General features: G+C 35.5%; 2 long non-coding RNA genes across 2 annotated transcripts in view; one reads left to right on the forward strand and one right to left on the reverse strand.

Moving 5' to 3' along the window:
- LOC123876383 overlaps positions 1-4,094 on the forward strand; it is a 20,494-nt gene extending 16,400 nt beyond the window's left edge. The window contains exon 3 of the long non-coding RNA XR_006798343.1: positions 4,084-4,094. This is a non-coding gene — a long non-coding RNA (uncharacterized LOC123876383). The remainder of the gene's footprint in view (positions 1-4,083) is intronic.
- Positions 14-10,438, reverse strand: LOC123876375. The gene is made up of 4 exons (XR_006798335.1): positions 10,428-10,438; positions 9,168-9,171; positions 3,450-3,461; positions 14-216 (listed from the first exon to the last, which is right to left on the reverse strand). It is a non-coding gene; the product is annotated as an uncharacterized LOC123876375 (long non-coding RNA).
- Between the last annotated feature and the right edge of the window lie 2,878 nt (positions 10,439-13,316).

Below are 13,316 nucleotides of genomic sequence, written 5' to 3' on the forward strand. Positions count from 1 at the left end.
TTCCCATGTACGAATACGACCCGTATAGCTGACGCGGCGTAATACCAGAACCCGCGCGATGTGGGAATCGTAATATTAAGTTAGAATATTCTCATGCTTAGAGATAAGCACTAGTTTTTAGTCTTTTCATTTAAATGTAAATTTGAATATAATTATTATAAGGATATTATCGCCGACTAGTTTTCTTCCATCCACCTCCTGCGAGCCTAAATATTACTAGTCCGTATCGTATCGTTAATTGCGTGTTGAGAACTTCAGATGTGCAGACTCGCTTTCGGGTTCTCGTTTTGTATGGCCACTACACTACGCGCTGCGTTTAAATAGCACGCAGGTGTATAGTAATGCACGGACGGGCTGCAGGTGATTTTGTATCTTACTAATAGGTACGAGCACAATCCGCGTAGAATCTGTGTGCGTCTGAACTGAACACTCTCTAACTGTGACCCTTAGTAACGTTATTTATTTATATATAACTCTTTTTAGTTTAGTATCAAAGCATTCGTATTTATTTTTTAACAATTACTCGTTAATTTTTAGATTCTTCTGAAGCATGTTCTTCGTCACATATCCATCCGGAAATAGAAGAAAGCCAAGCACATACTTTATCGGATGTCCATCCAGAAATCGAGGAACCCCAAGTCAACGATTCTGATATATCTGCAGATAATGCAGATTGTAATATAATTTCATCAGATAGAGGAAATTTTGGTGACAATTTAACTGAATGCGAACGAAAAATAATTTTTAAATTGGGTCCATTTAAACCAAGGACCATTTCCAAAAGTTTCAGAAAATAACCGACCTTTTTCAGCTTATTATTATTCATATTTCAATCAGGCAGGCATAAAAATTATAAGACCATGGTTATGTTATTCTAACGTTTTAAACAAACCGTACTGTCACTTCTGTTGGTTATTAGCAGATCGTCAAAACAAATCGTACTCCTCTGCTTGGGTTAACGGTGTTTCGGTTAGAAGCAATTTCACACAAACTATTCTTGACCATGAAAAGTCACAGCAGCATATTAGTGCCTCACTCTCTTATAATAATTGGTTGCAAGGAAATACCATCGATACTCTATTGAAAAGTGAAATCGATAGTAAAATTACATTCTGGAGAGATGTACTGCATCGTATAATTAATGTTATAATTACTTTAGTATCTTGTAATCTACCTTTGAGGGGGCATGATTCTGATTCTGGCAATTTTATGGCAATTTCACGTCTGCTATCTAACTATGATGCAACTTTAAAAGAACTTTTTCTAAAACCGAAAGGTGAAATAAATTATTTAAGCCCTACGATTCAAAACGAAATTATTAGTTTGCTTGGTACTAACGTTAGGAACAGTATTATCTCAGAAATTAAAAAAGCTCCATTTCTGACAATAATTCTGGAAACAACACAAGACTTGTCAAAAATTGACCAACTATCTGTAGTTTTTCGATATATCTCGGTTACAGAAAATGATGATAATGTGCCTAAAGAAATAAAAATCTGTGAGTCCTTTTTAGGATTCATAGCAGTAACCGATTGCAGTGCTGCAGGTCTGAAAACTGTCATTTTAAATTTGACTAAAGAATATGGAATTGATTTGACTAAATGTAGAGGACAGGGATACGATGGAGCAAATGTTATGTCGGGTGTGTATGGAGGATTACAAACCCTAATAAAAGAGCATGCTCCAAATGCCGATTATGTTCATTGTGCTGCGCACGCTTTAAACTTGGTTTTGAACGATGCTGCGAGACATGTTCGTGAAGTATCGACTTTTTTCGATAATTTAGAAAAAATATATACTTTTTTGGCAATAGTATAAAACGCTGGGCTATGCTAAGTGACGATTCATCTGAAAAATATTTGATTACCCTTAAAAAGGTATGTCCTACCAGATGGTCTTCTAGGAACGACGCTTTATTAGCAGTAAAGAAAAATTTTTTACTAATCATGAAAACTTTGTACCAACTAAATTAAATAAAAAAGATGAACGTGAAGAATGTAAAAGTATAATTAATATTTTAGAGAGTTTTGATTTCTTAGTGCTCGTTACATTTTTTTCTTCACTATTTGAAATTATTAATCCTGTTTCTAAAGCTCTACAGCATGATAATAATGACTTACAGAAATCTAGTATTTTATTAAGTAATCTTTTAAATAGAGTGTGCCAATTAAGAAATCAGAATTCATTTAATACTAAATTGCTAAATGAATCCAAAGATTTAGCAAAAAAGTGGGGGGTAACAACTGTTTTTAAAGACAGTAGGCGAAAGATAACGAAGCTTTTTTTTGATGAGTTATCACAAGATGAGAGAATTTCCGACCCGGAATCCTATTTCAAAGTCAATGTATACTATTGCTGTTTAGATATATTAATTTCTCAAACTAAAGAAAGATTTCAGAGCCTTTGCAACCTGAGTAGTATATTCGAAATATTACAACCGGAGAAACTCCTATCTTCTTCAAGCGAAGAGATATTAAACGCTTCCGGAAAACTGTCTGCTAAATACAGTAAAGACATCTCACTTAATCTTTGTGACCAATTAAAGGCTCTAAAAACATGCTTAAATTCTGAAATTAAAAAAAAATTATTCCATTAAAGAACTCATTGAATTATTGCTAGTAAAATTCAATAGTCTTGCATCCAGTTTTCCCAAACAACAAAATTAACAAGCGTTGTAATTAATGTCGAAGTTACGAATATCTCCGATTCAGAACTTTTTCTAATCTAGGTCCCTAATTTTTTTGTGGGTTGTTGTACGTATAGGTTATCACTGTCTCGTGGTAGAATACGAATATACATATAAATAAATAACAAAGATATCCGGATCCGCTTTATAAATTTCAACCTAAGAGCGTAGCGCCTCGTGCAACTGCCATTTTCCTTCCTATTCACTCCCTCACCAATAATTATGGCAAAAAGAAAAGTAGAAAGTTTAAACAGCGGATGCACATCCTCTCACTTAAAGTGCACGTCTCTAATATCCGAGGATAGCACTCCCAATGTCTGTACCTTCCACCGCCACCTTGAGACTGACAAGCCGCATTTACTTTTCCTTTGGGAGACGCAAATCAAAAAACCAGCGACTGCAGCGTATCTACAATTCCCCGGATATTCACTGGAGCACAACTTAAGCCTCGCGCTGGAGTATGTATGACCGTCTGCTACCGGCGTCTCCGCAACTGCGAGGTACCCAATTTCTCGACCATGTGGTGCTATTAGATACGGGTGTAGAGCAGACCGTGTATGCCTGCATCTCACATAACGGTGACCAGGAAACAACTCGATTATTTGAGTACCTCAGCGTACTCAAACAATCGAGTAGGGTTGGGAAATAGGGTTGCCTGGTAGAGATTGCTCTAAGCAATAAGGCCGCCTTTGCACACAATTGTTTTTTTCTGTTTTCTTCGATCTGTGTTATTCGTTTACATGTTTTTGTGTGCAATAAAGACCTATCTATCTATCTCAGTGAGACGGCTGATACCGTTCAAACGTTGATATCCGACCGCTCAAATGGTATTTCTGGGTGACTTCAATGCTCACCACCAATACACTTGCTATCGATATACATATCAGTGTGTATAATAGTAAGTGTGTAGTAAATGTGAGATATGTATAGTGTACCTTTTTAAATAAAGTGAAAAAAAAAAGACAATAGGGGAATTGTGCTTAAGATGACATACTCAGATAAGATGACACACCAGCGGTATTCTTTAAATAATTTGCGGTAAATAATAATAATAATAAGTAGTTTCTTTATTAGGGTGAAAATCCAAAAAAAAAAATATACAAAAATGAAATAATATTATAATATATTAATAATAAAAGGTAAACCCGTGACGTTTTTGGAGAGCGTCATAGGTGTCGCTAGTATCGAAGTTCAGTATGGCGGACGGTGAATGCACATCGCAAAGTAGTTAACGTTTTCGTGATTTTAATGTGAGAAAAATTTTGCTAACGCATTTGTTTGGTAGTGAAAATACACGTAAGGTAAGAATCTTTTGTTTGAACTAATTTTAATTGTAATCTCTTCTCTGTAATGACACCTCTTGGCATCACTGACAAAATGAAAATCAAGAAGATGAGAAAACTTGTAGAAATTTAAAAAAAATATGTAAACTTATAATTTTGTAATTTTATAAGCCTAACGGGAGATATGAAATCAAAGAAGGGTAAGTGGAAATCATGATTACACTGAGCAAGTGATGAAAGTTTATATTTTTATTTAAGACATACCAATTTTGACTTTGGATGTGATTTTTTTGTAGGTTTCAAAGAAGATATAATTTACCAGGAGTCATAGGGTGCATTGATTGCACCCATATATCAATAGTTAAACCCAATTCAAATTCAAATTCAAATTCAAAATGTTTTTATTCAATTAGACTTTTACAAGTTCTTTCGAATCGTCAAAAGCATCTACCACTGGTTCGGAATGCCTTTCCTACCGAGAAGAACCAGCAAGAAACTCGGCGGTTGCTCTTTTCAAAGATTTGATATACAATATTATGCCATGTATAAAAGCAATTGAAGTCCTGCGCATTGCTGGAGCGAATCGAAGTTCAAATCCACGCTTTTTTATCATTTACATAATCTTCGATAGTATAATATGCTTTTCTCAAGAGCATATTTTTAATAGATTTTTTGAACCTGTGTAAAGGCAAGTCCAAAATTGACTGAGGAATTTTGTTATAGAAGATTATACCCATTCCCACAAATGACTTTTGGACCTTCCTGAGACGGAGCGTAGGAGTCGCAAGCCTGTTACGGTGTCTAGTCAGCCTGTTGTGTAGATCGCCAACCTTCTTGTAACTAAGAATATTTTGTCTTACAAAAATTATGTTGTTGTAAATATATTGAGAGGCTACGGTAAGGATACCTATTTCCTTAAATTTTTCTCGAAGTGAATCGCGTGGTTTTAAGTTATAAATTGCTCGTATTGCCCTTTTTTGTAATACAAAAATTCTCCCAATATCTGCCGCTCTACCCCATATTAAGATTCCATAAGACATAATACTATGAAAATAAGCAAAATATACTATCTTTGCGGTCTCCACGTCAGTTAATTGTCGAATCTTTCTAACCGCGTAAGCAGCAGAGCTTAGTTTGCCAGCAAGAGTTGATATATGGGTGCCCCATTGCAGCTTCGCATCTAAGGTTATCCCCAAAAATGTAGTAGTCTCTTCTATTTTCAAAATATCATTATTTATCATTAAATTAATGTTACTTGTGTTCTTGGTATTGGGCAGTGCGAATTCAATACACTTAGTTTTTTTTGCATTTAAAAGTAGATTATTTACAGTAAACCAGTGAGTTACCTGAGATATGGCACCATTTATATCGTCAAAATTGTCCTTATTTCTATCGACTTTAAAAATCAAAGACGTATCGTCAGCAAATAGTACGATATCGCAAATATTTTGGACTACATATGGTAAATCGTTTATGTATACTAAGAACATGAAAGGACCTAGAATAGAGCCTTGAGGAACACCCATTAGTGAGGCTGATCCGGATGACTTCACATCATTCACACATACTGTTTGAATACGATCACTAAGATAGGACGCAATGAGACCAAGCGCAGTGTCTTTGATTCCATAGTGGCTCAATTTAACTAAAAGAGTCTCGTGCTCAACGCAATCAAATGCCTTGGATAAATCACAGAAAATACCAATGGCATTCTGTGACCCCTCCCACGCATTGAATATATGCTTTAACAGCATTGCGGCCGCGTCGGTTGTTGATCGACCTTTAGTGAAGCCATACTGTTCAGAATGGAGTAGCTTATTTAAATTGAAATGCTGAAGCAGTTGGTTGAGCATGATTTTCTCAAATATCTTGCTCAGTGTTGGCAAAATTGAAATTGGCCTGTAATTGTTTGGGTCACTTTTGCTACCCGATTTAAAAAGAGGTATCAATTTACTACATTTCATGAGATCTGGAAAAGCGCCTGTATCCACAGACTCATTAAAAATTAAGGCTAGATATGGCGCAATAATATCAATAATATTGTTAATTATTTTTACTGATATTCCCCACAGATCTCCGGTTTTTTTGCTTTGTAAAGATTTGAACACTTTAACAATGTCATATGGAGTAACGTATTCAAACCTAAACAACACACCGCATTCAGTGACATTGGCCCTGAGAAGATCATAGGCTTCTGTTGGTGAAGAGCTAAGGGAACTAGTAGTGATGACTGGAATGTTCTGGAAAAAATTCTCAAATGTATTTGCAATTTCAATATTGGAGTCAATAATACGGTTATTAATTTTTAGCTCCAATTTATTGTTATGCACTTTTTGTTTCCCAGTTTCATCCGTGATGATATCCCAAGCTGCTTTAATTTTATTATCAGAATTAATAATTTTTTGCTTTATGCAGAGTGACTTTGCTTGTATGCAAACCTTTTTGAATAATTTTGAATAATTTTTTACATATTCAACAAATGTGGGAGTGTAGTTATATTGTTTTTCTGCATACAAGTCGAACAACTTATTTCTACTTTTATAGATGCCAACAGTAGCCCAGTCACTAAATTTAAGATTTTTAAACAGTTTTTTTTCTACAATTTTAAAGGTAGAATTAAATTGAGAGTTTATGAGATCAAAAAAAGCATTATAGTGTTCATCCGGACCACCCTGAGTAAAGTCAAGTTTAGGTAAAGCAGTTAAAACCTTTAGTTTGAACTGCTTTACCTTTTTAGTGGTTACTGGCCTATACTTTATTAACTTTGTTATGTCTTGATTATCACTGGGAACAGATATCATTTGTCCACAGTGATCGGATCTTAGATTCGTCATGATCGATTTTGCGACAATCTTACAGTCACAGAAAATGTTATCTATACAAGTGGCTGAATTTGCAGTTATCCGTGTTGGTTCATTGAAAATTTTCTGTAAATTAAAGCTTTTAAATAAATTGAGTAATCTGTCAGTAAAAGAAGTGTGAAGCAAAATATCAATATTGAAGTCTCCACAAACTAATATCTTTTTTGATGACCTACATATCCGCCTCAAGGCCTCTTCCATAACGTCCTCAAACAGAACAAAGTCACCTGAGGGGGGTCGGTACACGCACACGACAATATAGCGCTCCAGCTCAACACAGGACAGCTCAATAGTGCGTTCCAATGAAAGATTAACAATGTCTTTCCGTTCTTTATAATTGATATTGTTGCGGGTTAATATTAAAGACCCTCCGCGTATAGCTTTCTTTCTAGAGAACGCACTTGACAATTGATAATGTTTTAAATTTACTATTAATTGATAACTATTGAGCCAATGCTCAGTGAGGCATAAGATGTCAATATCAAATTTTTTAATAAATAGTTCTATCTCATGTTCCTTGCCAGATAAGCCCTGAATATTTTGGTGTACAAGATTGATTTTACATAGCTTATCTGTTGTCGCACTACTTAGTTTAAAATCTTATTACTGTTTACAGTAGTGTCCATGCAACTATTTGTATCCAAACTATTATAATAGTTTGTATCCAACGTAAAAAAACTGGAATTAGTAGTATTACTAATTAGGTCTATATTATTAGTACAACATGTACCGTTTTCAAAAGAACTCAAGCTAAAAATAGCTGTGTCTTGTATATTACAAGCTACCAAGGTAGCTATTTGTTTCTTATAACTAAGGGGCAAGTACATTGTATCCTTTGTCAGTGAAAATTTTTTTATAAAATTATTCGTGTCTATTATGTGAATATAATCCCTATGGCCAAAACTTAAATTATTAATAAGCATGTTGAGTTTATAGACATACCTATTTTGTGCTGGGGTTAAAGTGCAAGAGTAAGGAAAAGTGCACAATATGAATTTACAACCCGTATTTTCTTGTAGGTCCAATAGGTATGCAAAACTTCTCAAAATTTGTTTTTTTGTTATTTGCATGCTGTCACCTATCAACAAGACAACTGTACTATATTTATCTAAACAGCAGCCTTTTAAATTTTCAATTATATATTCATATGGTGCCCCTGGGTTACATATGTTGATCACTGTTTGATGTAATTTATTACTTATTAAATGACCAAAGTCTTTTCCCAATCCATCTGAAACAACAAATGTTTTCCGCTGAGGGCAATGTAACGAGGAACCATTGTTTTCACAGCCTTTTTGTTGTCCTATACACTGACTGTCCACTGGCATTTCGTCCGGAACCTTATTTGAGCACTCACATCTATTAATCAGAGAGTCAAGACGATCTATATTATAATTACTTAAGGCTAACAGCTCATCAGCGGCCAGTATATGCTCACCGACCTGTTTCTGTGACAGCTCGTACTGGGAAGTAACTGTTTTCAAGGAGTTTTCCAGTTTTAGAATCTCCTCATTAAGACTCCGAACGTCAGTTTCATATTGAACTCTCATCTCTTGCAGTGAGGAACAATATGTATTGAGCTTATTTAATAAATCTGAACGTTCTTTCCTAAGTGAAAGTGTCCAATGAAAGTGAACATTCATATTTGAATAGAAAAGGATGTCATTTCTTATAATGTTCAGATGGAGAGTAAAGAAAACCTACCTAAGACAATTTTCTAATCTTTTATCTTTTTTATTACTAAACTGTGAAATAATAGCCACGTCACCAACGCTTACTGAAATTCATCAAAAGATTTTCGAGAACCGGGCAATGAAAGAACTCGGGCCAATGGACACCTCTTGGCATCACTGACAAAATTAAAATCAAGAAGATGAGAAAACTTGTCGTTTAAAGAAAAAAATATGTAAACTTATAATTTTATAAGCCTAACGGGAGATATGAAATCAAAGAAGGGTAAGTGGAAATCATGATTACACTGAGCAAGTGATGAGAGTTTATATTTTTATTTAAGACATACCAATTTTGACTTTGGATGTGATTTTTTTGTAGGTTTCAAAGAAGATATAATTTACCAGGAGTCATAGGGTGCATTGATTGCACCCATATATCAATAGTTAAACCCAATGAAAGTGAACATTCATATTTGAATAGAAAAGGATGTCATTTCTTATAATGTTCAGATGGAGAGTAAAGAAAACCTACCTAAGACAATTTTCTAATCTTTTATCTTTTTTATTACTAAACTGTGAAATAATAGCCACGTCACCAACGCTTACTGAAATTCATCAAAAGATTTTCGAGAACCGGGCAATGAAAGAACTCGGGCCAATGGACACCTCTTGGCATCACTGACAAAATTAAAATCAAGAAGATGAGAAAACTTGTCGTTTAAAGAAAAAAATATGTAAACTTATAATTTTATAAGCCTAACGGGAGATATGAAATCAAAGAAGGGTAAGTGGAAATCATGATTACACTGAGCAAGTGATGAGAGTTTATATTTTTATTTAAGACATACCAATTTTGACTTTGGATGTGATTTTTTTGTAGGTTTCAAAGAAGATATAATTTACCAGGAGTCATAGGGTGCATTGATTGCACCCATATATCAATAGTTAAACCCAATGAAAGTGAACATTCATACACTGGACAGCAAATAAACCGGGCCACCCGCTACCTTGGCAGTCTGATTCGATTTTTTCAAAAAGTATAAAACTTACAACTATCAAAATTATACCTGCAGAAAGTGCATTTCATGATGATTAAAATGAACGGAAATTCATTGGGATTAATCAATTAAATAAGTGTTTTTTAAGGATTTTAAAAAGAAGAGTCGTTTTCCAGCCATGTTAATCGTTAGTAATCATGAAACGAAAACAAAAATTAAAGCCAGAAACAAAGATAAAATTAAAAAAAAGTTTTTGGTCAGTATTCAGTATTCCTTCCCCTTGCTCGGATAACTGCCAGCACCCTCGTATTCATCCACCTCACGAGCCTGACGATGAAATCTAGAGGATTGCATTCCGCTCCTCTTTAATTGCGATTCGCAGCTCTGGAAGCCTTGTTGGAGCAGGTATCCGGGCTCGAACCCGACGTTTCAGCTCATCCCATAAGTGTTCTATCGGATTCAAGTCCGGGCTTCAAGCAGACCAGTCCATTGTACGAATGCCGACGTCCGATATCCAACTTCTGTTCTGCGAAATCGCCGCCTCAACGCAGTTCAAGTCCAATAAAGTCTGCGTGCGTCTCCAAATTAAAGCAACTTTAAGTCCTGTAGTAATACTATATGACGTACCTATAAAGAGAGATTATATTTTGTATCAATAATTGTTTTCAGGTGATTCTGGCTATCCACAGATGCCCCAGTTGATTATTGGATGCTTTGCCTCCAGAAGAGGCTTACACATCACACCACGGAACTGCATTGAGTGCTGCTTTGAATTTCTGAAAGCACGTCTCAGGCGTTTACTCACTCTTCCTGTCCTCACCTGCTAAAAATCCTGGTCTTGCTGAAAGTACTGAAATCATAACTAAAGCAGCCAAGCAAGAAGAATGATGTAGTAGCTGTTGGTAATGTGGATAATAATGGGAAACTAATGATTACTGTGGCAACGGATCACAGATAGGTGCTAGAGCTCATATGGCAAAAACTCGGCGCTGCCAGGAGTTACTGCAGTTATTGTGTTCAGCGGCTTTGTGTCTCAGAGTGAAAAATAAGTACTGTTATGTATTTAAGCACGAGCTGTTAGTAACGATAAACGTCCGGAGCGCGTGTGCTCCAAGAATTATTCAGGTCCATCTACCATGATGCAATCAACCATATTAGTTGAGAGTTTTAAGCGTTCGTTGATGGATCATGGTTAAAAAGCATACATAATACTTATAAAAAAATTAGATTCTCAATCATACGGTGTTATAATTGTCGAAAAATTGAATGCAAAAACCATCTTACAAATTAATGTAACGCTTTGGTGAATCACGTATTTGTGCACCCACGATAATTGTTCTTTCTTTTCTACACGATACTTTTGCATGATTGAAAAACGTCGTACTGAGCGTATTGTTCTGATGCCTCAACTAATTGCATCCATATTGTTGCAAGGAATTGAAAATTTAAGTAAAAAAGTACCATATCATTCGCTGAGTTTAATACATAACGCTCCTAGTAATTTAGTAGAAAGCTTTAACGCACTGGTGGCCAAATACGTAGGGGGTAAAAGAATAAATTATTGGCTTCGCCGTTCTTATACCGATCATCGATGTTGGAAGAGCCAGCCCTCGTTGTGCAGCGGGAGTGTTACAATTCAGAAACCCTACCCACAAAAAAAAAATATACTGGAACAGATTCCAACCATATTATCTCAAAGTTGGAACAAAATCGTTGTAAAGTCAATATTAATAAATAGAAAAGGCTAAGAGACACGCCTACGGTTTCTGTGTCGAAATCAATCAAGCTGTAAAAGGAACTATATCATATAAACTACTAATTCATCATTCTATCATTCCATCATCCAAAAAGAACTGCACCCCACATTTTTTGGTTCAGAAAATTGACAACAACCTGGTATGAAACCAGATGTGTTTGAGGATAGGATGCAGAAGCGACCTTCTTAAAGAAATAGAAGTTAAAAGAAAGGAGCTTTAAAGGTCTACAGCTTTGCAGATGAATAGCGCTGAGTGGATGGACAGGAAGAAAAAACTGCTCACCTCTTCATCATTTGGCGATGTTTGTAAAAAACGAGAGAGCATAAGATGTGCAACTCTTGTAAAAAAAATATTTATGGTAGACATCCACCGCAGATGGACGTGGGCGTGGTCGTGGGCCACGTAGTAGTTAAGGAACGTGGGAGATTTAATCTTCACAATCAGTGGAACTGTCCGATTTAATCCTATTAGCTCGTTTTCGTGGAAAGAACTTAATGTCTTGGGATTTTGTAATTTCATCAATTTCTATTTGGTTTTCAATATTTGATTTAGGTGAAAGCAATTGTTGAGATTCAAAATCACTTTGCGATGGTTCATTATCGATTTCCTTAAACAGTGTTATGTCATCGAAAACATAACTATGTAGGTTTAATATTCACATTCTCGTTCAATCTTGACGTCACAGGTTTTATACTCAACAATACTTGCGTTTCTGCATTGTGTATACTATCTTTTGGTGATACAGGTTTCTCATCAAATGGCATTTGCGTTACAGCATTGTAAATATTTTTCTTTTTATTTATTGTATTAACATAATTCTTACAACTAGTTACATTATCGTTTGGCCTCTTTCAGCAGTAACTATTTTTCCCACCAGCTTTTTTCCTTTCACCGATATCACGTTTGGTATTTTCTTTGGTACAGTATTCACTCCACTTTCATCCATATTAAATATTCGGCTGGGTACAAAGGAGATCATTCTATGGCCGACCGTTTAACTCGCGTATCGCCTGCGCGGTAAGAAGGGAGCGGGGGGCGATGTTAGCGGATGGGTGAAAGGGGTGCGCGGAGCAGAGAGCTTACGTCAAGTGCGGCAGTGCGCTGGCTGTGCTCGCAGCGCGCGGTAGGTATTTTTGTTACGGACGCTTGGACATTAACGCACAAGGTATACGACTGCCAAGATAAATCTCAAGATGAATCGCTCTTCCAGTTTTGCGAACAAAATTAACAAGCAAGCTAAACAAATAGCATACATAAAATTCCTTTTTTAAAGCCAGAAAAAAAGATCATAATCCTACAGAGTATCTTGAAGACGTAAACCTAAACAAACTTGTTGCTAAAGCTACAGGACTTTCGGTGACTACCACAATATGTAAAATAATAAAAGAAGGAAATGAACTGAAAGATGAACAAAGTAATGTAAATTTTAAATCACCAAAAAAATTTAAACAAATCCGAAAGAAAAAATTGAATTTGACAGTTTTACAGAGGGCGTTGTTAGAAGAAAAATAATTCAATTTTATAAGGTTTTTAAGAAGGTTCCTACATTAAAAATCTCAAATTTTTCCTCCTCCTTGTATTTAGTTCTGAGGAGTTGAACTATCAAATTAACTTTTCATGATTTAATTCGCGTAGAACCTGTTAGCTGGTCGAGAAGTCTACGTGTTCACCCAACGTAATGTACCGCCAAATTACTTGTCCACACATTTAAATAACACATGACTAAAATAGCTAGGTGTCTCTAAGATTCAGCTGATTTTATCACTTATTACATTTCCTCATTATACCTAATTACAAACCACTAATATAGACGATCACGACGTACCATCACAAGACATCAAACCGAATGGAGTCAGATGGAGACAAATTATTCTGTTTGTCATACAAAAGGAGTCATACTCCAGAGTAAAGATTTCAAACAAGAATTGAATTAATGAAAGTCCTTCAAGCTCAACATGCCATGTATCATAAACCTTTAGCTGCTCGTTCTGCCTACCAACCTTCAACACCATATCATTACCAAGCAGAAAAGCAAAAGTAACTATTGTTGAAAAATGA

This window comes from Maniola jurtina, chromosome 21 (assembly GCF_905333055.1).
Source record: "Maniola jurtina chromosome 21, ilManJurt1.1, whole genome shotgun sequence".
NCBI lineage: Eukaryota > Metazoa > Arthropoda > Insecta > Lepidoptera > Nymphalidae > Maniola > Maniola jurtina.